General features: G+C 43.9%; 1 protein-coding gene across 3 annotated transcripts in view; it reads left to right on the forward strand.

Moving 5' to 3' along the window:
* LOC124037791 (neuroligin-1-like) overlaps positions 1–26,577 on the forward strand; it is a 355,732-nt gene that overhangs the window by 156,945 nt on the left and 172,210 nt on the right. The window lies entirely within an intron of this gene.

Consider the following 26,577-nt stretch of genomic DNA (forward strand, 5'->3'; position numbering starts at 1 on the left):
GCTGACGTAGGCGGATGCAAAGTATTGAGGCGCAGCCCATGCAAATCTCTAGTTTAAACTGACGGATTTCGACGGGGATTTTTTATTATGTTCCTTAGATTGACGCACAGGTGTCACTGGCCTACCCACAAAACCCCATAATGTCCAAGTGGAATTATGTTTTAAGAAATGTTTACAAATTAATTAGACATTAAAAGCTGAAATGTCATGAGTCAATAAGTAATTCAACCCCTTTGTTACGGCAAGCCTAAATAAGTTCAGGAGTAAAAATGTGCTTAGAAGTCGCAAAATAAGTTGCATGGACTCACTCTGTGTGTGATAATAGTGTTTTACATGATTTTTTAAAATAACTACCTCATCTCTGTACCCCACACAGAAAGGTCCCTCAGTCGAGCAGGGAATTTCAAACACAGATGTGTAAAAATGTAAAAAGCAGACATTACATTTCCCTTTGAGCATGGAGAAGTTATCAATTATACTTTGGATGGTGTATCAATACACCCTGTCGCTACAAAGATACAGGCGTCCTTCCTAAATCAGTTTGCCGGAGAGGAAGGAAACGGTTGTGATAGGAGAAAAGTGAGGATGAATCAACAACATTGTAGTTACTCCACAATACTAACATAAGTGACAAAGTGAAGAGAAGGAAGTCTGTACAGGATAAAAAAGAAAGAGAATAGACCTAAGCACAGACAAAATCTCAGAAGAAAACCTGGTTCAGTCTGCTTCCCAACAGACACTGGGACACAAATTCACCTTTCAGCAGAACAATAACCTAAAACACAAGGCCAAATCTACACTGGAGTCGCTTACCAAGATGACATGTTTCTGAGAGACCTTGTTACAGTTTTGACTTAAATCGGCTTAAAAAATATATGGCAAGACTTGAAAATGGATGTTTAGCAATGATCAAAATCCAATTTGACAGAGCTTGAAGATTTTTGGAAGGAATAATGTGGAAATGTTGTACAATCCAGGTGTGCAAAGCTCTTAGTGACTTACCCAGAAAGACTCACAGCTGTAATCTATGCCGAAGGTGATTCTAACATGTATTGAACCAGGGGTGTGAATACTTATGTAAGTTACATATTTCTGTATTTGATTTTCAATTACATTTGCAAAAAAAATCTAAAAACATTTTTTTACTTTGTCATTATGCGGTATTGTTTATAGATGGGTGAGAGAAAAATTCAGGCTGTAACAAAAAAGGTCAAGGGGTATGAATGCATTCTGAAGGTACTGCACTCTTCCTAAGTAACATCAAGGCTCATGAGAACACAATTGTGGCAAAAAAATCCTTTTGTCACGCACGCCAGCAGCAATGTGTCAAAGGAAACCTAGCTTGAAGGCAGAAGATTGAATATTGTAGTAAATATGGTGGATTATGGTAACCATTAATACTTTATGTCCCGCCCCCAGCATGAGCCACAGAATTGGTCCACATCAAACGACAATTTCCAAATAGATTTCTCTCCATAACTAGTCTTTATTTGTGCAATTTATGAATATTAGAAAACATGGCATGTCAGATTGAACACCACCTGAACTAGCAACGTAGATGATTGGGAATTTAAAAAAAATGAGGCCTACCTGATTCCTCTGGACTGGTTTCATATTGGGAGTGTTCATCTGAAGTTCGAAAAGCTACCGGTTTTTGGCGATGATCAGGTAAGTGGCGTGTCTGTGTTTTCATTATCTCTGCTTCTCCTGTCAAGCTGTGGCTTGGTGCTAGAGGTAAATTGGGAGCATATTTAATCAGATGTATCTTTTAGCATCACAAAGCGTCTTGTTGACATTTTCCTCAGTGTTTCTATTTACTCCTGTGGCGGTGGGGTAAGCGGATCAAACCACTCAGCTCTGCTGAATGAGATGAGAGCAGGGTAATGTTACAGGACTAAGCAGATGCTCTCATGTGTGACAAGAGCCTGCTCTCAGTTTGTCTGACCAGCCAATCAAGGGCCTGTCTAACAAGGCCCAGAAGTGCCTTGGCCTCTGTGGCCCTTTTGTTGTGAGGACTGTGTATAAATCTACTGTAGGAAGTAACAGAGAGGTTCTGTCATTGTGGCCCCTTCACCTTATGGCTGTGTGTAGGAGCTGAGGACAGGCTATTTAACCTACTCCTAATAAACCAGAAAATTAGAGGAGAGTAGGAAAGAGGACTGGAGAGAATGAGAGAAAGGGAGAGCGACAAAATAGAAAGAAAGAGAGAGAAGGTCAGACTGAGAAATGGAGAGAATGCTCGTGGTGCTTTTCTCCCCCATTAATGATCTAGCCAACATTATTGCACTTGTTGGGTTCCTGGTCAGTCTTTATGACACATTTGATACCTGAGGATTTGTTTTTCTTTGCCAGGCGAGGTACACAGAGCCATTAGGAGACCTAAACATGCAGAGCAGCTGACGTGAGCAGTATTTATCTGTTTGGGCGTAGCACGGGGTGGATTTGGCCAGGGGTCTCTCCCTGCTCGTCTGCCTGCCTGTGTGTGTGTGTAGATGTGTCAGGCTTTGTAGGACGCCATAATGGAATGTAATGCACTCTTCCGGCAGCGTGTCATTATCAGAATTGTTCTGAATTGTTCATCTTGGCCTCCTGTGTCAATCCACAGTCTGGCTGTGCTTCAACTCACATAAGACCTATTTAAAACACAGTGTTGGCATGAACCTTCTCTGGTCCAATCCGTCTTCTAGCACAATGTTTCTTAACCCTGGTCTTCGAGTACCCCCAACAGTACACATTTGTATTGTAACCCTGATTCAACTTGTCAACTGATCATCAAGCCTTCAATGAGTTGAATGAGGTGCGTTTGTCAAGGGCTACAACAAAACGGTGTACTTGGGGTACTGGAGGACCAGGGTTGGGAAACACTGCTGTATCATCCTTTGAATCCCATCTATACAAAAGAACATGTGATTTGTAGAAGCTCACAAATATGACCTTTAGTAGTTTAAGCCAATGCTAATAAAAGCAGTCCCTCCAGGATTTTCTTGTGATATTTGCAAGCATAAATGCTTGATTTTGCTGCGGATATTCTGACATTTCGCAATGATTGTTTTGCAAAAATACGCTGACGAGGAAAAAGGTTTATTGACATTATTGGTTGAAATTTGCTACTCCTCTTTTTGTACTGTGGTAATGGGTCAATTATATGCAATAATGTTGCTATGATTTGACTGTTTTACGCGGAAATAGTGCCGGGATTGATCAAATTTTCAAGCCCTCGCATAATATGCAGGGAATTGTTGATTTTAGAAAATGTGATTGCAGAATCCTGCAGGGACTGGGTAATAAATGAGTTAATAACATCATGGTGTTTTTTATTGTGCTTTGTGACTCATCTGGCCTTGAAAGCATCTGCTGATCTCCCAGCAGTCGGTAAAGCAACAGAGGAAAGTGATTGGCCACTGCTGTCTGGGCATTAGCCAGGTAAACAGCCCAGGTTCCACTGCTCCTCCCATGCTAGGCCTGCAGCACGCTGTGTCAGCGTGATAGTGCACCAGGCAGGGCTCTGGGAGCAGATGCAGCCAGCGTGGGTTTAATTGTGTCTGAGTTGTTTGCGCACAGCCAGCCAGGCTCTCCCCATTGTTTACCCTTTCAACAATCTTTACCGTTGCCTTTTGTTCTGCCTGAAATAATTGGGTCGGCAGTTTTTTCATTAATCATTGCATTTGGCCTGCAATGTGTTGAGGATTATTATTTTTCATGCTTATTAATTTCTTCACCCTGAAATAAATACCCCAGATAGTCTGTTTCATTAGTCTGTGTTTCTTTCCTGTCTGTTGCTTCACGCTCGCCCGCCTGTTCGCCCGCCTCATGTGTTAGCTGCTGGCTCCAGTCTCTGACCCTGGGGTTGCCTAAGGATCTTCAAGAGGAACATGGAAAGTGTCTGACCCCGTTCTATGAGCAATGCGTCTTGGGAGATGCTTAATTTGAGTATGTTTAACAAACACTTAGCGGTTCTTCTTGATTGCCATCTCTTTACAAATACTACATGTACTGTATACAGTGTCTTGTATCTTAAGCAGTGTTCAATAAGTGGCTATTGTATACTTAAGCAATAAGGCCAGAGGAAGTTTGGTAGTTTGGTATATATATATATATATATATATACACACAACAACCCCCTGAGGTGCCGTATTGCTATTAGAAACTGGTTCCCAATGTAATTAGAGCAGTAAAAATACATGTTTTGCCATACCCGTGGTATACGGTCTGATATATCAATGCTGTCAGCCAATCAGCATTCAGGGCTCAAACCACCTAGTTTATAATATTATATAGCATGTCCACTGGCACTTTTATTCAATAGAGTCAACAGAGAGCTCAGTCGATAAATAACCTACCCATCGGATCTGGTCACAAAAGGTCATCTGTATTCTGTTGTGGTCTGGGAATTGTCCCCAGGTGACTTGATGTTTTCGTGGAGAAAAAGAAAGGCTGTGGCGGAAGGATGTTGGCATGTGCCACCAGTAGGGCTGCGAGGGCTGTGGCCTCAAGGTCTGCCTGAGGGAGACATAGTCAGAACCAAGATGGAGGCTTTAGTCCACTCAGGATCTGATGCTTCCTCATAAACAGGGATGACACACAGGGATGAGTGTGGCTTTGTTCCTCTTGTTCACTCCACTGCTGTAATCCTCTCTGGATCTCACCGGGCCTGCTGTTAGTATTGGTCAGATTTCACTGGGAGGTTATCTGACTGAAAGCTCCCAGCTAACTGTCCTGCCCCCCTCCTACCTTCATATACTGTATCTGGACTGCTGGGCAAAATTGCATTGTGGCTCCATCTCATGTGAAGCTCCTGCAATTCATCTCCAAAGCTCCTGGAGTTATCTGGGCGTTGGCCTCAGGGGTTTCTGTCAAGCTGACCACCCTCATTCAGACCCACCGTGGCATTCATTTTGCTTGCAGATAGGAGATACTGGGAGCTGACAGATAGGGGGCACCAACAGATGGATGGATGCGGACTGACACATCCATCTTTGCCACAGCGGAGGGATTAGCTTGCCTGGCTCCCTGGCATTTCTGTGGAAACCAACTGCCTGTGCACATGAAGAAGGTGCTTGCTAGGTTGGGCAGGGGCAGCACGGTGTGAGGCTGCTGTCTGTGCCCCGGGAAATCAGATAGACATGTTTAACACCTTGGAAACGAGGCATTGGAGGATAAAAGCAGGTGAAACCGTGTAGCTCAAGGGGGCATGCTGTTCACATGTACACATGGAGCGGGGGAGCGGGAGAGCAAACCTATTCACGTGCCCGTGTCAGGGGTTTTTATAGACACTAACAATCCTCACTAGCCTTAATCCCTCCTCAACATTTGATCCAGTGTATTTTGCAGATGAATAATTCATGCCTCCTGCAGTAATTTGACACAGCCCAGCGGTGTCTTTCTCTTTGTCATAGCAAATCTATTTTATTCTGCCTCGCTTAAATAAACCACACTCCTGTCAACTCTTGGCTCGAGGAGAAGTGTCTGTCTGCCCCGCTGCCATGGCCCTGGATGCTGATTGGTTGGCTGGGTGCTGTAACTTGTGCCATATTTTTAGAGGTCAGAGAATTTCTGTCTTTCGGTGGCAAGAGAGAGGGCTGCTACTGATGAGGGTCAGCATTTTCCAATCGACCCTCACAGCAGATGGTAAGTGGGGATGAAGAATATCTGACATTTGCCGTGTTGTAATCATGCCATGATGCTCTCCCCCTGCTCATGAAATGGACACTTATCTGAGAAGATGCTCAGAGGATGCTTAGGCAGGCTAGCATCTAACAGTTTGTTTGTAATCTCATGAGTCTGGGTCACATCACATTCCCTCCGGCTTGTGTCAGTCTTATGAATCTTATGCCTTACCTAACCTGTTGATAAACTGAGGTACTTTTTAACCTTTGGGCGTAAAGATCCTTGAAAAGGCAGGTGCGATTCTGTGCTTGTAACCAGTCCTTAGTCTCGTCTCGACTATACTCTGAGTTCATAAACAGAGACTTAGAATGAGACTGGAGTAAGCTCACAGAGCTGGAGAAATATTGGTCCGAGGATTTTTCTTTAGCCTGAGCCCCGACGTGTCTGTGCTCTAACTCTTTTTCTTGACTCTGCTGGCCTTGATTATTGAGGATTAAGATTGCCAGACGGTGCAGAAACTCGCAGCAATTTATCTTGGGCCTGGCAACCTGCAGACATCCAGCCCCACACCCCATAGATTCATTTATTGGTGGGTTTTAACAGAGATCCACCACTGTAAATTGTCCACAAATGCGGTTAGTTAGAGCTGAAACAGCGTCCCAGAAGATGTATATCTTCGACCACAAGCCTGAGGCTGGTGCTGGAGCTAGCGTAGCGGCTTACTGTGGTCTGGTTTAACCTGCTATGCTTCAGCCACTGTGGACAAAAGACATGTCATGTCCTCTACAATTGCCCACACTTTCCTAAGGACAGGAGCTCAAGGTGATAGAATAATGGTTGTTGATCTCAACATGAGACTTTCTTAGAGAGATTACATCTTAGTTTATGGTGATATCAATTATGATTATTATGATGAGACTTGATTCGTTCTCACGAGCAGACAACAGACATCCAGTGTCTATTCACTGGGGTTTACAGTGCCATTTTTCTTACTTTTATCTTCATTTACAGTAATTTCCTACAACCATATTTTGACTGCAGTCTTTTAGTAATATCGTATTTGAGTAAATGCATCTGCCATTGTCTTTCTAACTAGTCTAATGTCATTTCAAATCTCCCAATCCCCTTGAAGGTCACTCGTCTTTTTCCCTGGGACATGGCATATGTTATTCTTTCCTTGTGGAAAAACCAACACAATTTGGAGGATTAAAGGAGAAAGAATCTCTCTAACCACGTCGCGTGAACAGTGAGACATGCCAAACTTTCTCCTCATGCCAAATGGTGTAAACCAGAGTGCCTGGGTAGACCACAGGCTGTATATCTCATTTCAGAGGAGAGAACATAGAGAGCAGCTGGATTTACCTGTAAACATTTTAACCTCAGTTCATTTCATCCTGCTGATTCTAATTACTGGAATAATCATTAATAGGAACATTGAACCATTGATATTAATCTTGGTAATTAGTGTTAATTTTGTCTCTCAAACACAACTAGGAAGCAACACAGTGGTGCATGCATACAGCTGTAGGATCGTAATTTGAGCCTGTTTGCTACAGGAGGAAAAGAATCATGCAGCAACAGGAAATGTGAATTATGTGGAATATAAATAATGGAAACCTTTTTTGTAGGGGTTGATACATTTTTCGTTAGGGCAAATCAAGTTTATCATTTTAAAGTGGAAATTACAAACTTTAGAAGCCTTTTGAATAAACTTGAATCAACTACAAGTTTGCATTTCCTGCAAATGATCATCTACAAAAGAGTGATCAAATTAAGATCCTACATCTCTATCAACAACTGCCTTCATTACCTTGGTTATATCTCTCTCGTTCTTGTTCTTTATTCTCTCTCTTTCTTTCTCGCTCGCTCTCCCTCTCTCTTTCTCTCTTTCTCTCTTGCTTTGTCTCTCTCCATCAATTTTTCTTTGCCTTTTCTGCCCCTCTCTGGAACATGGAACCCCTGGAGGGAGCATTTGGGCTATGTTTTTGTATGAATATACTGTGTGGGTTTTCTCTCTCTCTCTCCCTATCTGTCTGTCTGTCTGTTCCAATATCGTGCATAAACATTCCACATTCTCATTTTCTATACACTACACATATCTCTTACTGCCATAATTTAGGTTTGATGGATGAGCATGAGGGAGATTGGTTGTACCACGGTCTGCCTGTGTATGTGAGAGCCCATGGCGCTGTGGTTTAACTCAGACATGACGGCAGGCAGTCATCGATAGGGTACCCTCTCATACGGCCCATCCCAGACAGAAGGCATCGATTTAGCACGTTCTGTCTGCTGTTCTCCAATCTGTATGCTCTCTGTGGCTGCCATCGACAGAACAGACAGCGTTCTCCTCTCCATGCCTGGCCCTGCACGCGTGTGCACAGAGGAATCTGTGGGGACTGCAGACTGGGCTGGATGGTGAGGAAGTGGAGGTGGTGGAGAGATGTTGGGGTGGGGTTATGGAGTGCTGGCCCATTGTGCCATGCTGCAGCCCCAGGGTTGTGATGAAGAGGGGGTAGGCGTATTTATAAGCGCTGTACTTGCAGATTCATAACATGTCCCCAGGGACCTGTGAGCTGGCCGGGGTTCCGGTTCGAGGGGGGTCTGGATGAAGATTTGAAAACCGAGAGGGTGCTTTACAGTTCTCCAGCGATGTGCGCTAACATATGTTTGCTAACACCCCTCTGTAACGCAAGTGGCGTGCCGTGGGCCTGGGGCCTGGGCCTTCAGTGAGGTCCTACACAGTCCCACCCGAATTAATCCACCTCTTATTACCATCATTATGATGCCATGGCTCTAGACACTATACATTTAGACAGAAACGCAGTATAACCAGGCGTTGCGTCACCTTGAAATTGACATTTGTATTCATAGAATTGCAGGGGAAGAGTACAATACAATACAGTTCAACTAATAGGCAAGAACATAGTCGAGTGCAACAGAGTTATATTCATATTCTTCTTCTATCCATTTCTGGTCCACAACCTTGAGCTTTAAGTCCCCCCCCCCCCCCCCCCCCCCCAAAAAAATACAGTGTGTTCACTAAACAGCGCATTGTCGCACCCAAAGCAGTTTCACCGTGATGATAAAGACACATAACTATTCACTGAAAATAAAAGAAAGAAAATAAATAATTTGCAAAATAGGCATTTTGCCATTTTATTTTGTTAATATATAGGCTATTTAATATTAACAAAATCAAATGCAAAACATACATACACATTTAATAAAAAATCAAATGCATTGTATGCCTACTCACCAAAGACTGATTATTTGAACACAAAATCATTCCTCCTTTCTTTCCTCAAGAAGACTTCAATGACTCTGTTGTACAGTCTATCTGTGCGTTTTAGTTCCACCAATAAGTCATTTCCTATCGACATGGAGGCTAATGCTGAAAGCCGAGTCTGTCCAGTAGCATTTCTGGAATACGTTTTGATTTCGTTATAAGGACGAGAATGACCGCTCGACAGAAGCCGTGGACACAGGGATAGTCACTGTCACACATGCCAATGTGTAAAGTTGCCCCATGTCCTCATTCAGATTTTTCTGCTTAAGGAAATCAAGGAGATCAGAGGGACTTTTCCCTTCAAAATCAGTCATAGCATACATTACAGTCAGTTCTGTTTTTAGCTTGGATAGGTCGAACAGTGTTCCGTGACTCTCTGTTAAGCTGGAGAAGGCTGTTTGCGGGAATTTTTTCCAGTAGGTCTGAAAGTGCTGGGGGTCCAGGAGGGAGAGAAACATAATTTTTTCGTGGTCTTGAAACCTGTTTCATATCTGGCAAAGAATTTCGTCCAGAATATTGCTGTGGAGTTGTTGGTCGTATGTCAAATCAAATCAAATTCAATTGTATTTGTCACATACACATGGTTAGCAGATGTTAATGCGAGTGTAGCGAAATGCTTGTGCTTCTAGTTCCGACAATGCAGTAATAACCAACAAGTAATCTAACAAACAATTCCAAAACTACTGTCTTATACACAGTGTAAGGGGATAAAGAATGTGTACATAAAGATATATGAATGAGTGATGGTACAGAGCAGCATAGGTAAGATACAGTAGATGGTATTGAGTGCAGTATATACATATGAGATGAGTATGTAAACAAAGTGGCATAGTTAAAGTGGCTAGTGATACATGTATTACATAAGGATGCAGTAGATGATATAGAGTACAGTATATACGTATATATGAGATGAATAATGTAGGGTATGTAAACATTATATTAAGTAGCAAGTGGCTAGTGATATATTTTACATAATTTCCCATCAGTTCCCATTATTAAAGTGGCTGGAGTTGAGTCAGTGTGTTGGCAGCGGCCACTCAATGTTAGTGGTTGCTGTTTAACAGTCTGATGGCCTTGAGATAGAAGCTGTTTTTCAGTCTCTCGGTCCCAGCTTTGATGCACCTGTACTGACCTCGCTCTCTGGATGATAGCGGGGTGAACAGGCAGTGGCTCGGGTGGTTGTTGTCCTTGATGATCTTTATGGCCTTCCTGTAACATCGGGTGGTGTAGGTGTCCTGGAGGGCAGGTAGTTTGCCCCCGGTGATGCGTTGTGCAGACCTCACTACCCTCTGGAGAGCCTTACGGTTGTGGGCGGAGCAGTTGCCGTACCAGGCGGTGATATAGCCCGCCAGGATGCTCTCGATTGTGCATCTGTAGAAGTTTGTGAGTGCTTTTGGTGACAAGCCGAATTTCTTCAGCCTCCTGAGGTTGAAGAGGCGCTGCTGCGCCTTCTTCACAATGCAGTCTGTGTGAATGGACCAATTCAGTTTGTATGTGATGTGTATGCAGAGGAACTTAAAACTTACTACCCTCTCCACTACTGTTCCATCGATGTGGATAGGGGGGTGTTCCCTCTGCTGTTTCCTGAAGTCCACAATCATCTCCTTAGTTTTGTTGACGTTGAGTGTGAGGTTATTTTCCTGACACCACACTCCGAGGGCCCTCACCTCCTCCCTGTAGGCCGTCTCGTCGTTGTTGGTAATCAAGCCTACCACTGTTGTGTCGTCCGCAAACTTGATGATTGAGTTGGAGGCGTGCGTGGCCACGCAGTCGTGGGTGAACATAGAGTACAGGAGAGGGCTCAGAACGCACCCTTGTGGGACCCCAGTGTTGAGGATCAGCGGGGTGGAGATGTTGTTGCCTACCCTCACCACCTGGGGGTGGCCCGTCAGGAAGTCCGTACCCAGTTGCTCAGGGCGGGGTCGAGACCCAGGGTCTCGAGCTTGATGACGAGCTTGGAGGGTACTATGGTGTTAAATGCCGAGCTGTAGTCGATGAACAGCATTCTCACATAGGTATTCCTCTTGTCCAGATGGGTTAGGGCAGTGTGCAGTGTGGTTGAGATTGCATCGTCTGTGGACCTATTTGGGCGGTAAGCAAATTGGAGTGGGTCTAGGGTGTCAGGTAGGGTGGAGGTGATATGGTCCTTGACTAGTCTCTCAAAGCACTTCATGATGACGGAAGTGAGTGCTACGGGGCGGTAGTCGTTTAGCTCAGTTACCTTAGCTTTCTTGGGAACAGGAACAATGGTGGCCCTCTTGAAGCATGTGGGAACACATATGTGCGAGGGTCTACTTGTGCTGGGCCTCTGCGTGCGCTGGGTGAACTTGAGATGCGCGCTGCGTCATCGTAGATTTGACTGAACCTGCGCCTCTCTCGCTCAATTTTGTCACAAAACTCGTTTGCCCTTGTCAGGCAGAATTGTACATCCAAAGTTTGTTTCTGTAGAATTCCAAAAAGCACATCCGAATAAATAAAAATCCCATTGAATGTTTCAAGCAAAAAACAAAACACAAAATCATCCAAACATGCATTAAATCCATCAGCCATAAGCACAGTATCCCCGTCATGGTCATCATGATGTTCCAGTAAGTGGTTAAACAGCTCCTTTAGGGCAACTCTCTTTTCAAAGACTGCATTGACCAATCTACATGTATATTGCCACCTCGTTGGTGCAACGTTAGGAAGACGACGCTTGCAGATGTCATCCAGCAGTTGCGTCCGCTTAGGGGATCGTGAGAAAAATGCTACAAGGCCATTGATGTTGGCAAAGAAGACCTTTGAGGCTCCTTGAGTCCGTACTGAATTTAGTCTATGTGCATAGCAGTGAATGAATAAGGCCATCGGTGCCCTCTCCTTAACTTTAGCCTGCACCCCATTGAGTCCAGATGCCATGACTGCTGCGCCATCAAAACACTGTGCCACGACTTTATCCAGACTACATTCATTTTCCTCTAAGAAACGGACAATAAGTGCGGCAAAGTCGTCAGCTCGCTTGCCGCTTGTCACATCTTCAAATCGGATAAATCGCTCCTTGACTCCTGTGTCCCGTCACATAACGCAGGACGAGTGAGAGCTGTGCTGAATTTCCCACATCTGTTGTTTCGTCCACCATTTTTTAGCAACAAAGGGAGCTTTTTTAATCTCCATTTTGATCTCTTCTCCCATCACTTCAGTAATAGCATAAATTAGGTCATTTTGTATTTTGCCTGACATCCCAATGAACACTTTCTTAGTGGACAGGTGGTATTGCAAATCTGTGTTGCTTTCAGAAAGAAAAGAAAGAAGCTCCACGTAGTTCCCTTTGTTTGTGGAGTCATCACTTTCATCGTGTCCCCTAAATTAAAGTTCCTGTTTACCCAAAAACATGACACAATCAATGAGTCTTTTCAATATTTCCCTATTTTTCTTACATTTACATTTACATTTAAGTCATTTAGCAGACGCTCTTATCCAGAGCGACTTACAATTCTTCACCTTTTCATTGTGCAGCTCCGTTGCCCTGCGCGCTTGTTCGTTGAGCTGTAGATCCACTCGGGTGTCCCCAAAAGTTTTCAAAAGCACCATTGCTTGTAAGTGCCCAGCCGTACTTTGGTGTCTCGTTGCTGCCTTGGTTAGACAACTCAAGTTTGCAAAGCCAGTGTGGCTCCAAACACCAAATCGATCACTCAAATAATAGGCATTCCCAGCAGTACAGTTTGCAGTGCTTCTCGGAGCCTGTGAGCCATTGATAGCGCTCGTAGTTGGAACTTTGAAAGTGGCGAACGAACCCCTTTCCCGCCTGTGACAGGCTTTGTAGCATTGGCGTCGGGCGACCTCTCCTTACAATGTCTAACTTTTCTTGAAAAGTTCGTCTTGAGAATGGCGTTAAATTATATCCTCGACCAAATCGATAACTTCTCCTCCTTCTGCCATTGTGGGTTGAAAAAACAGCTTAGTAGTACGCAAATTAATTTGTTTATCAAATTCAGTTTCCTAGTTCTGAGGTTCTGCATAGACCTGCCCATAGGACCTGTCTCTCAATATTGGTAATCCAATCAAAAGACGTGCACACACTACGCCTGCTAGCTGGCTCCTGTGTAACACTGGAGCCAGCCAGCAGGCGTACAATAGCCAACTCTAAAGCTGATTGGTTGACACTAAATTTTCATTTTCATTCACTTTAAGCTACAAGCGCCCGCACTGTTGATTTTGAAGGCCTGTGGGCAGATTTTAGACCCCTGGCAACACATGATGGCTGAATATGATTGGATAAAAGATCTAACATAAAGACTAGCCCTCCAAATCTCAACCTGGGGCTGGAAGCAGTGCAACCAAGAGGAAAGCTATGAAATGAAGAGTATAACTCTTACTCTGGGGAATAATTTAATACATATTTGTGGGAAAATATATGTATTCTGATGATGTTTAGGCCAGCAGAGAAGGCCTTGCTGGCCCTGACGGCCCACCACTGCTGTAACGGCTTCTGACATAGGAAAGGGCTTTCCCGTCTGGGCCAATGCTGCTCACTCCAATAAGATTTCTTCCCCATAGCGATGCATGCATAAGGTAGGAAGATATTTCTAGTTTACCTATAGTACACACCATGTACATCTTTCCCTTTACCAAAGCAGCACAGATTACTAGTGGAGGAAGATTGCCTGGTGTGTGTACAGACTGTTTGTGCAGTGTGTTGGTATTGTTTAAGGAGAAGAGAGTGTGTCTAGTGAGGCGGTGACACAAGGTATTTGTGCAGGCAGGCGGTAGTGAGTTCCCTGTCTCATAGACTGATAACCGGCTCTGCTCCAGACATTGTGGAGATGGCGATGGGCTAGACAGACAGACAAACAGCAGGCTGCTATGGACATTTAGAGTGGGAGCCCTACATACTGTACACCTATGCTCTACTCAGTGGCAGTGGTTTCTGGTGTTTGTGTATCTGTCAGTATGTGGAAATATGACATGTGTTTCAGTATGTAAGAGAGTGTGTCTGCATGTGTACATTTGTGTGTGTGCACATGTGCATGCGCACGTGTCGGTGTGTGTGTGTGTGTGTGTGTGTGTGTGTGTGTGTGTGTGTGTGTGTGTGTGTGTGTGTGTGTGTGTGTGTGTGTGTGTGTGTGTGTGTGTGTGTGTGTGTGTGTGTGTGTGTGTGTGTGTGTGTGTGTGTGTGTGTGTGTGTGTGTGTGTGTGTGTGTACCTGTGGTGAATCCAATGCCAGGGGCCTGGAGGAGGGACAGATGTTGAGTGGTCTCCAGAAGCCCTCGCCAGGCCACTTCCCAGCACAGGGAGACAGCACAACGCTCCCGGCCAACAGCATCCCTCAATGCTGGCAAAAAGAAGAATCTCACATTTAGCTGGAAACTATACTCATGCCGGCTGGTTTGTTGGCATAGATTGTTTTCACAGGTTGCTGCGAGGTTTTCCAAATCATACATATTCACTTAGGGGCTGAAAATGAGATGTTTTTTTTTTCTTTACGAATGCAAACTAGTTTTTAAGTCATTGGTGTGATGGAATGAGCATTAAAATTTCAGGTTGACCATCTGTAGGTAAGGTACTGGTTTGGATGTATCCTGGCATTGAAGAGCTATATCTCCTGCAGCACTGCCAATGGCTCTGCACTCTCTCTGACTCATGACAGCCACCTGGGAGATTGGATGTAAAAGTTATTTTGTTGCTGTTTGATACATTTGAGAAAATATTTGATTATAGTTTGTTTCTACCACTCTCACTGCTCTGATGTTCTGTCACACCAATGAACTCTGTTTGTAGGATTTAGGAGTGCCCTAGCAAAAATACATTACTAGAGGCAGACTGTGTGTCTGTGTCTGTGCCTGTATATGTGGGTGACAGTTACTAGCAGCTGCCACGGTTGGTCCCTTAGTCGAACAGACAGTACTGAGTGGGATGTTTATCACAGTGATTCATACTCTTTAACGCGTTACAAATGATGAGTTGTATTAATCACACTAATCCAATTACCTGTAACTTTACCATATGTCTCTGTGTTTAATGTCATGAGGCAAATCCACCCGCCGCTGGCAAGTTAATTGGCTTTTATCCTCGGAAGGCTCATAAGTCATCTGTTCACTTAAATCAGGAGGTTTTAGTCACCAGATTTACTCTGCTTGTTCACCGTCCCTGCTTCCACAAGCTACTGCTGAATGTATGGCTATGTCCACCAGTGGAGGCTGCTGAGGGGAGGACGGCTCATAACAATGGCTGAAATGGAGTGAATGGAATGGAATCAAACAAATGAAAAGCAAAAAAAACATGTTTGATACCATTCCATTCACTCCATTCCGAACATTATTATAAGCCGTCCTCCCCTCGGCAGCCTCCACTGGTGTCCACATGTTTTCTAACTTCTCTACCAATGTAAATCAGTTGTAAATGTTGAGAATTAGAAATAGAACCATTAAAACTCCTAACACAGCTTCCAGTTCTTACAAAAAGAACTCCCAGTGGGTTAGATGGTGCTGACTTGTTGTTTTCATCCACTTTACACTGTAGGTGTCAGTCACAGCTTCCTAGACAAAACATCACCAACTCTCACCTGTGGTATGGCTGCAGACAGTTTAGCTACATCACAGGCCTCTATAGTACTCCATGATAAACTGCCTTTTAGCCTCTGGTCCTGCTGCTCCTCACATCCACTACATCTGGTTTTGGAGGGGAATTGTTACACCACGGTACAAAAGGGATCGTTACACTGGATGGTTGCGTGCAATATGATTATGAAACTTGACACCATTGTTGTCGAGTTTCCATTGTGTGTTGTTTAATGTGTGAGCAGTGGTGTTAAATAAATTCTGTCTTGAGACGTATTGGTGAGAATTAGCATAAATCAATAGAAAAACAATTAGGATGGGGTTAGAGCTAACAGATTATTCCTGATTTGGAAGGACAATGCATTTCATCATTTGTTTGCATCGTTAAAACTAAGACAGAAAAGACGGAGCCATATGCATATACCACAACATGGTAAATAGCTTTTCAATGAGCAGAAAATGTATTCCAGTCTGGGACGTTCCAGGACCTCAGTAGCATTGCAATAATAACATGGCAGAGGGAGGCATCAAGCAGTCTCCCTTCAACCCTATATTCCTTTCCTCTCCTTTTCTTCCTCTCCTCTCATTTGCTCCTTTCACATCACTCGTAGTTCGTTTTTTTTTTTTTTTAAATGCAATTTTGTCCATTCAAATTTAACAGTGAATGATTGTCAGTTGGTATTGAAAACAATAATATGGATATTTAAATAGACGCCCGGCTTTCAATTTCATCTCCTTGTCACATATGTACCATGCTTTACTGCCGGGCCTGTCACAAAAGGACCAAAAAAAAGCGCGAAGCATGTTTTTCCACCGCTAATGCATATTAGTCAGAGACGTAATTCAAGCGCCTGTCTCATCAGCGGTTTTAACACTATATATTAGCCTCTTAACCAGGAACAGTTGCATGGAGACTCCTCCCAGGCTTTTAACTTTTCATTTTTGAAGAAATACTCCTGGTGAATGTATGCACCAGTCGACGTAAAGTATACACTTCCAGGTCATCATGGCATAGTATCAGACACAGTTCCAAAATGTGTTCACTGTGAGCAATAAATGGGATTAGTCGATGAGCGGGCATATTTCGGATGAGATCATTGTCGGGCTGTGGTTGTCATGGTCAATCTGAAGGATTAGGATGGCAGAGAAAAGAGTATTTGGACGGATTAAAACAGACAGTTTGTGGGAAGAGAGCAGTCTGGCTGTTTCCTTTTTCCAAGAAATTGCACAAAATGTTAAAACACAGAGAAAATAAATACACAGAATTGTGTCACAAGGCTTTTATATTGAACATCTGAGTCCTGGAAGACATTGATAAAACCTCTTGAATCTCTCGTTTTGGTGTTTCATGCATATGCCACCTAAGATATGGATGTTGAGCAGGGGTAAATGCATCATGAGTGCATGGCTAATTGAAATCATGGTTTTCACTGTCGTGTTCCAGCAGAATCTGTTTAGCACAATTCTCCGCGCTGCCTGGTGCTCGCAGCATGCTCCGTCTTGAGAAGGTGATATAAGGTGAGATGTGCTGCAATTATTCCCAAATAGATAGAATTTCACACCCATAATTTTCTGGGAATAGGGGGCATAATCAACATTTTGTTGCTTCATTAATACATAGATGTCACCCTCATTTGAGCCCGCTGTGTGCGTGACTAACACAAGACATCATTAGTCATAACCAATATTAAGGTACATCCAATTTTCATACCTCCCACCATGTGAAGGCAACGCCAGCCCAAGTGGCCATTGATCCCCGGAACTGGATGACAAGCACCAACATAACGAGCACATCCCAGCTAGCACATAACGTTCTGAGAACCATATGTTTCTTAGAGCTTGGTGAGAGCGTGGTTGTCCTATGGTTATTTTGCAAACAATCTTCCCACAGCTTTCTGGGAATGGTGCAAGACCCGATGAATTTAGCCTTAAGATGCTTTTGGGAAAAGGGGCCAAAGTTTAATTGCTTGGCTTTGGAATATTCTGAGCTCATTTAAGGAGCTTGAAAACAAACAATTTCCATTACTTTAACAGAATGTTCCCCAACTGGTTTGACATTGGGCATGTTCTCAAATAGTTAAGAGAACATTAAGAAACAACGTTCTTCTGTGGGGATTTTAGTACTTCAGCATAACGTTTCCTACACATTTCTCCATGGTTCTATTTAAAGTAATGTTCTCAAATTGTTCCGAGAACGTTACGAAAATGTTCCAAGAAAACTTTAGTAATGTTTAGAGAACGTTCTAAGAATGTTATTTAAAAACAAACATTCTGTTCTCAGCATCAACAAAACTCGTGCCCACCGATTGGCCACACCTGATCTTAATGGGTGCTTGTTTCCTTTGAAATGGGGACTGTTTGGATAGATTACATTGAACAGCTTTGTATAGTTAAAACAAAAAACACAGAATGCTACTGGAGCTTCATCCTGGTGGCACAGTTGACTAATTCCATGGATTGAGAACAGAATATCATAGATTTTAATCTCGCCATGCCACCATAAAAAATAAATATTTTTGCATGATTAATGCCTAAGCAAATTAATTTCCATGTGTCGTATCTGTGCTTAGAGTTCAAAACAGAGAGGTAGGAGGGGGGAGAGACACAGCTGCATGTGAGCTCCCACATTTTTCAGCATGTTTTTTCAAAAAGATAGATTTAGAGTTAGTTAAACTTGTGGTTTTCGGCAAGGATATATACAGGATACGACCCTCCACAACATACTGTAACCTTCACTCCAAGTCAAAGCTCCAAACCTATGACCTGATTTGGGATATTCCTATTTCCAAGCTATACAGCTATACAGCAAATGCTCTGGCAAACAAACAGAAACCTGAAAACACCACCCAACCTGGAACTGAGTGAGTAATGTTTAGTCTGAGCTATTTTGAAAGCCAAGAAGAAAAATACATTGCAAGGATATATTTTACTTTATAAAGAACTGAATGCTAAGTTAAGGCTGCCAAGCTTGCTAGGACAGAACAGATACAGCTTCAATTAGCACTGAGGTGTGAAGTGAGAGGTGTCAAAGCCTTTGAGCCCAACAATGGCAGGAGAGTCTCACAGCCTACCCCACCCAAATTCAGAGGCCTTTGAAGCCCCCTCCCACTGTTCAGAGACCATCCCCTGGCATTTTCTACAAGTAATCTGCCTCCAGAAAAAAGCTTCTCCCATCTGGGTGTGAATCCTACTCCACCTGGCTATCACATTTTAAGGCAAGACACAGATGCAGACAGTGTTGAAGAAAAAGTGTCATCTTTGAACAGGTGCAGGCAAAAGACAGGTCAAAATAATCCAGAGAGGGTGTAAGGCACCGGAGCAGCGGGTGGGCTCAGGGTCAGGTCAGGCAGAGGTCGGTAATCCAGAGTAGAGGCAAATGTACAGGATGGCGGTCAGGGCAAGCACGAAAGGTAAAAACCGGGAAACTAGAAAACAGGGACTATAACAAAGACAGGAGCAAGGGAAACTGCTGGTAGGTTTGAACAAAAAAAAAACTGGCACAGACAGACCGAAAACATAGGTATAAGTACCCAGGGGATAATGGGGAAGATGGGCGACACCTGGAGGGGGATGGAGACAAGCACAAGGACAGGTGAAACAGATCAGGGCATGACACTGGCGATCTGTTCACCATCTGCCCTGGCCTGTCTCCCCCTGTCTGGTACAGGTAACCCCACCACACTCCCCCTCTCTTCTGAGTTTTTGATCACCTCCAGCATACACACACTGTTGGGGCGAGTGACACTGAATTCACAATGGCTATCCCCAAGTCGTTATATTGTTTTCTTGTGTTTTATGCTATTTCCCTCATGACTACCGCATGCTTTGTTGACTGAACTTGCTTGTTTACCCAACCGTGGGACAGTCTGTTTGTTCCCACACTCAGGACTCTGACTCTCTATTGGTTACACGGACTCTTGGCCTCCCATCCTATTCTAACCACCTCTCGCCAGCTTTGTATTCATGTTACCTGATGAAATTGCTGTACAATTTGATCTTGTTGGCATCTAATGCACATTCAAATGTCATAAAATAACACTGCAGTGCTCTCCCTGTTCTCTGCCGTGCCCTGATTGTTTTACTGATGATGAATATGTCTGGAAATGTGCATGTACACCCTGACCATCTACTGTTGCTTGCCCCAATTCTGACTTGTGCTCTGGTATCTGCTTCACTGATTTCTGCGCTCGTAAAAGCTTGGGGTTTTCGCATGTTAATACTAGAAGTTTATTACCTAATATGGATCAATTGAAAGTGTGGGTTCACAGCTCCAATCCAGATGTGTTGGTCATGACTGAGACGTGGTTAAGAAAGAGTGGTTTGAACACTGATGTTAACCTTTCTGGTTATAACCTTTTTCGGCAAGACAGATCTTCCAAAAGTGGTGGAGTGGCAATCTTTACCAAGGAACACTTTCAGTGCTCGGTTGTCTCCACCAAGTCTGTCCCCAAACAATTTGATTAGCTGGTTTTAAGCATTAAACTTTCAAATAGCTCTTTGTTGACTGTTGCTGTGTGTTATCGTCCTCCATCAGCACCGGCCTGTACCCTACCTGCCCTAAGCTCTCTCCTGGCCCCTTACACAAATTCTCAATTTGTCCTGCTACGTGACCTAAACTGGGACATGCGTAAACCACCTGACCAAGTCCTAAAGCAATGGGATAGGCAGGTAAGGGTGCTCTCGAGCGGCTAGATTCTCTTTACCATCTGGCCATTAGATTTTCCACCAATGCTCCTTATAGGACACATCACTGCACTCTATACTCTGTAAACTGGTCATCTCTGTATACCCGTCTGGTTGATGCCTATTTATAAAACCCTCTTAGGCCTCAGTCCCCCCTATCTGAGATCTACTGCAGCCTTCATCCTCCGCATACAACACCCGTTCTGCCAGTCACATTCTGTTAAATGTCCCCAAAGCGCACACATCCCTGGGTCCTCTTTTCAGTTCGCTGCAGCTAGCAACTGGAACGAGCAGCAAAAATAAACTCAAACTGGACAGTTTTATCTCTATCTCTTCACTCAAAAACACTTACTGACAGTTGTGACTGTTTTGCGTGAGTTATTGTTGTCTCTAACTTCTTACCCTGAGTTATTGTTGTCTCTAACTTCTTACCCTTTGTGCGGTTGTCTGTGCCCAATCATTTTTATACCATGTGTTGTGCTGCTGCCATGTTGTGTTGCTACCACGTCGTTGTCATGTTGTGTTGCTACCATGTTTTTGTCTTAGGTCTGTCTTTATGTAGTGTTGTGGTGTCGGTCTTGTTGTGATGTGTGTTTTATCCTATACTTTTATTACATTTTTAATCCTAGCCCCTGTCCCCACAGTAGGCATTTTGCCATTTGGTAGGCCATCATTTTAAATAAGAATTTGTTCTTAGCTGACTTGCCTAGTTATATAACTAAGCAAGCAGTGTTATTGAAAGTCTTAATGAAACATGTTCTCAGAACGTTATTTAATTACCTTCAAATAACCTAAAATTGACCTTCTCAGAATGTTAATAAAACCTCCCAGGAAAACCTTCAAGGAACCATATTAAAACATTCTCAGAACTTCCCTGCAACCTAAACATGTACGTTCCCAGAAGAGTCAACATTTGAACTTCTGTTCTCAGAACGTTTAAAAAACATTCAGTTTTACCGGTCAGGAAGTGTATGGCTTTGTTCCCAGAACCAATGGGAAACCAAAAACATACGTTCCAAGACTTCCAAAGAACAAAATGTGCAAGCTGAAACATTAGCAAGAGGCATGTACCAATGAGAAAAATACAATAAATACATATGTTGGATGCTAAGTTTGGGGGAGATGTACCGTAAGCTGTGGGAACCAGTCTAGTCCTGTCATGTCTATTATTAACAGCCACTCAATTCACTCCTCAGTTTGGGCTACGCACATCCATCACATGGATCCGCGTCAGGCTGAGATTGAGCTGGATGGAGGGGGAGGAGCTGTACAGGAACATTAAACCCATCCTGAACCCTGAAGGAGGGTCTCTTGTCCTACACAAGGGGATGATGGGAGGGGGGGTGGGAGTGGGAGCTCACAGGCTCTCTATCTATCTGAGTAGTGGCTGTGTCATTCCAGAGACAGACGCACCACAGAGTTTAGGGCCTGGGTTGGAAGTGGTGGAGCTGGAGTGGTGGGAGTGGGGGGAGGCATGAGTGACAGGTGAGTGGCAGAGCTTAATTCCGGGGGAATATCTCCAAAGCCTGGGTAAACAGCGTGCTGCATTAGAGGGGGCTGGAGCGGATGAGCGGTGGAGGCAGAGCCCGCCGCCCCCTGTGCTCCATAATCTCCCGCCAGTGCAGCCTCCGCCACGCTTTTAATTTAGTTTTAGCAGAAGTGGGCAAGCTGTCTGGTTTCAGGGAGTGGATCATTATATTCACTGGCAGGCAGGGCCCGGCAGAGCAGACTCTCTCTCTCTCCTCTCCCCAGTAACTGCTGGGCTCACCGTTCGACCAGCCGATCAGATCCTCTAGCTGGAGCAGGGGTTTGGGAGATGTCTTACCCTCTCACTGGCACCAAGAGCCAGCCAGACTATTAATGGCTTTCCACCATCTAAAATTATACTGATCTGATTTGGGTGAATGAGCTGGACTTATACGACTTATAGATAGAGTTGTCTGTCTTTTTATGGTTAAATCACATCCACTCATTTGATTAGTGCATACATCAAGTGGGTTAGTATTGCACAGGGCCAGACACTGACATGTATAGCTTTTCCTTCAATACCTTAAGTTTATTTGGTTTCTGTAATGTTGCAAGGGCTGTAGTACTGCTCTACAGTCTTTATGGTGCTGCCTCTGTGCCCTCGACGCGGGCACGCACATTGTGTCCCCCAAGTTGGTTGTAGTGCGCCGAGTGGGGAGGGGGGGTGACACTAAAATTGTCCTCTTGACTTGAAGAGATTGTTCGAGCAATTATTTGAGGACCTTTTACCTGAGTAAATCAATACAAATGTAACAATCCTAGATTGCTTGACACCACTTGACTGATGGCCCCTCTCTCTCTCTCTCTCTCTCTCTCTCTCTCTCTCTCTCTCTCTCTCTCTCTCTCTCTCTCTCTCTCTCTCTCTCTCTCTCTCTCTCTCGCTATCTCTCTGATGAACAGATGTGCAGAGTTCTCTGTAGTAGATCCACCACTTAAAACATAGTAGGTAAAACACCGACTACCCTTATCAGAGATCATATATTTCCAAATTGCGATGGAACTGTTTATGGGGAACCACATGGCATGGAGATTCACTTAAAACGGGACACTGTTCACTTTCTGCCCTGTTTTTATAAGCCGTGGATTTACTGAATGTGAAAGTAGCGTGGTAGTTGCTGATTCTTGTTCTTTTTATAGCACCCCATTAGCTAGTCTGGCCTCTCCTCAGTGCTTTGTTGCAATAGAGGTTCCTTCTAAATCACTGAATAGTTAAAAAAAATGAAATAAACATTGAATGAGTAGGTGTGTGCAAACTTTTGACTGGTACTGTATATATGCAGTGCATTTGAAGTATTCAGACCTCTTGACTTTCTCCACATTTTGTTACGTTACAGCCTTATTCTAAAATTGGCTCAATTGTTTTCCCCCCCAACAATCTACACACAATATATCACATTTATATAAGTATTCAGACCCTTTACTCCGTACTTTGTTGAAACACCTTTGGCAGTGATTACAGCCTTAAAGTTTTCTTGAGTATGATGCTACAAGCTTGGCACACCTATACTTGGGGAGTTTCTCCCGTCTTTCTCTGCAGATCCTCTCAAGCTCTGTCAGGTTGGATGGGGAGCGTCGCTACACAGCAATTTTCAGGTCTCTCCAGAGATGTTCGATCGGGTTCAAGTCCGGGCTCTGGCTGGGCCGATCAAGGACATTCAGAGACTTGTCCCGAAGCCACTCTTGCATTGTCTTGGCTGTGTGCTTAGGGTTGTTGTCCTGTTGGAAGGTGAACCTTAATCCCAGTCTGAAGTCCTGAGCGCTCTAGAGCAGGATCTCTCTATTTCTCTCTGTTGCTGAAAATATCCCCACACATGATGCTGCCACCACCATTCTTCAACGTAGGAATGGTGCCAGGTTTCCTCCAGACGTGATGCTTGAAATTCAGGCCAAATAGTTAAATCTTGGTTTCATCAGACCAGAGATTCTTGTTTCTCATGGTCTGAGAGTCTTTAGGTGCCTTTTGGCCAATTCCAAGCGGGCCTAAATGTGTCTATTACTGAGGAGTGGCTTTCATCTGGCCACTATACCATAAAGGCCTGATTGGTGGAGTGCTGCAGAGATGGTTGTCCTTCTGGAAAGTTCTCCCATCTCCACAGACGAACACTGGAGCTCTAACAGATTGAAATTACACTACCATGCTTGTTTGAGGTCACTTAGAAATGTCCTTGTTGATCTTTGTCCCCATGTGCAGACAGTAGTCTGGCTTTTTGATGGAGGTTTTGGAGCAGTGGCTTTTTCCTTGCTGGGCGGCCTTTCAGGTTGTGTCGATATAGGACTCGCTTTACTGTAGATATAGATCATTTTGTACCTGTTTCTTCCAGCATCTTCACAAGGTCCTTTGCTGTTGTTCTGGGATTGATTTGCACTTTTCTCACAAAAGTACGTTCATCTTTAGGAGACAGAATGCGTCTCCTTCTTGAGTGGTATGACGGCAGTGTGGACCCATGGTGTTATACTTGCGTACTATTGTTTGCACAGATGAATGTGGTACCTTCAGGGGTTTTGAAATTGCTCCCAAGGATGAACCAGACTTGTGGAGGTCTACAATTTTTTTCTGAGGTCTTGGCTGATTTATTTTGATTTTACCATGATGTCAAGCAAAGAGGCACTGAGTATGAAGGTAGGCCTTGAAATACATCCACGGGTACACCTTCAAATGACAAAGATGATGTCAATTAGCCTATCAGAAGCTTCTAAAGCCATGACATAATTAAAAAATGCACAGTCAACTTAGTGTATGTACACTTCTGTTGTGATACAGTGAAATAATCTGTCTGTAAACAATTGTTGGAAAAATGTCTTGTGTTTCATGCACAAAGTAGATGTCCTAATCAACTTGCGAAAACTATAGTTTGTTAACAAGAAATTTGTGGAGTGGTTGAAAAATGAGTTTTAATGACTCTAACCTAAGTGTATGTAAACTTCCGACTTCAACTGTGTATGTATGTATGCATTTATGTATGTAATGTATGTAATGTATGTATGTATTTGTCTTCCAAAATTGCTTCTAGAATCCATACTTTCTCTGTGATAGTGACAAATGTGCCCAGGGATTAGAAGAACCCTGTCTCAGAAGGCACCTGCTCATTCTCCCTCTCTCCCTCCTTGTCTTCCTTCCTTTTCCTTCTCCCTCTCCTCTCTCTCTTTTCCTCTTTCTTTCACTTTCTCCCTCCCACCCCCTCTCTCTCCCTTCTCACTCTCTCCCGCAACCACTGAGTCGCCTCATTGTGGTTTGGTGAATCCTGTTATAGTGTGACAGGGCCCTGCGAAGGCGACTAGGGCTAGGGGAGTTTGGGAAGTGGAGATATTACCTGCATTGCCCTCTCTTCCAGACATAATTGATGGATCACACAGTTTCCACAAGGCTCAGAGGTTCCTACCATAGCTTCTGGTAAATCCAATTGTGTTGTAATGCTATGTACTCTACCATGGGGCTTCCCTGGTACTGCCATGGCGCAGATGGCATCAAACAAAGTGACCAATGCCTTTAAGGCACTCCATACATCTGGGTTAAAGAATACAGACACTGTACTCGTAATGAGATGAAGGATACATTTTCTGTCCGAGGTCATCGTCATCCGTGATGTTAACAGAAAATGAGGGGATGCTGAATTCTGAACAGGCTGATATATGATTTCCAGCAGGAGCCTGATTCAGCAGAGGTCATGGATGGCCAGGGTGCATTACATTGGTTGAAACGTGCCCACACACTGCCGTTAATGTAGTAACAGTCTCTTGGCTGTGCCCTCTAACCCAATCACTGTTCTGCTAAAGGGAGCCCCTGGCTGCTCCTGGCTCCTCAATGGATCCCAGGACCCAGTGATTAGAGTGGGCTGGATTGAGGTTTATTTCATGCTATTCCATCAGACCTGCTTCATGATTCCAGTTCACATGTTTCCTCACTTCACATGTTGTTTCTGCAAATCCTAGAAACCGCCTCATTTTGTGACATCTCGTAAAGTGGCATTAGGCACCGCTGGACCACGGCCTCTGGTGGCCCTGTATAGTAACAACCCTGAGGTAAATTAAAAGAAGTTGTGAACTTAAGAAAAAGGATTGAAGATTTATTAGCATTTCGGAGATGACAAGAATAAGCCAATGACATAAAGAAGAAACAAGCAACAGATAGCATTCATCTCTCTGGCCTGCAAATGAAGAGTGTTTACATGAGGGAGAGTGGAGTGGAGATGGAGGAGGCAGCAGGCTAGGATTGCTCATTAGATGGGTCTGTTAACCCCGATCCAGACCCCCTCAGCAGCAAACAAGCACATACCCCGTAATTGTCTGTCTGTTTAGCATTCACAGCGGCCCTCTCTGTGTGAGAAGGAATCTGGTTGTGTATGGATTGAAGACAAAAGGCTCCATAGTTCTTCACTAGAATTCACTGTATAATGTTGTCCACTGGGGCAGCCACATTCTGCTGGGTTGTTTTCCATGGAATAATCATTGCACTGAGGAAAAGACAGACAAAACCAGATAAAAAATAAAAAAAACATTTTGGAAAAGTTGATATTCTCTACTGGTTTAGATGCTTGCTGCATGATAGGGAAAATAGTTGTTTGTTTCTCAAGCAAACAATTCAATACAGTTGATACAGATGATGCAGTAACATAAGAGTATTCTCTGTGAGTGGTTTGGCCAGACAGATGGATTTAAAGGCTTTAGGCGTCAACGTGAATGACATGGATCCAAACCCATGCTAATTGCCATTGTGCTGGTGTTGAGAGCAGCACCTGTATGTGTACACCTCCAGTACCTGCCTGTCAGATCCAGCCAGGGTTCTTTGAACCGCCTGGCTCCCAGGAGGCATCACAACAAGGCTTCAAGACGACAGCTGCAGTAGAGCTGTCCACCCTCTCAAAGAGTTGCTCTTCAATTAACTTCTAAGTGTGTGTTTGGTGTGTGCAGTGCAATTTTTTTGAGGTACCAGAGCGCAATAAT

Source organism: Oncorhynchus gorbuscha, linkage group LG06 (assembly GCF_021184085.1).
Source record: "Oncorhynchus gorbuscha isolate QuinsamMale2020 ecotype Even-year linkage group LG06, OgorEven_v1.0, whole genome shotgun sequence".
Lineage (NCBI taxonomy): Eukaryota > Metazoa > Chordata > Actinopteri > Salmoniformes > Salmonidae > Oncorhynchus > Oncorhynchus gorbuscha.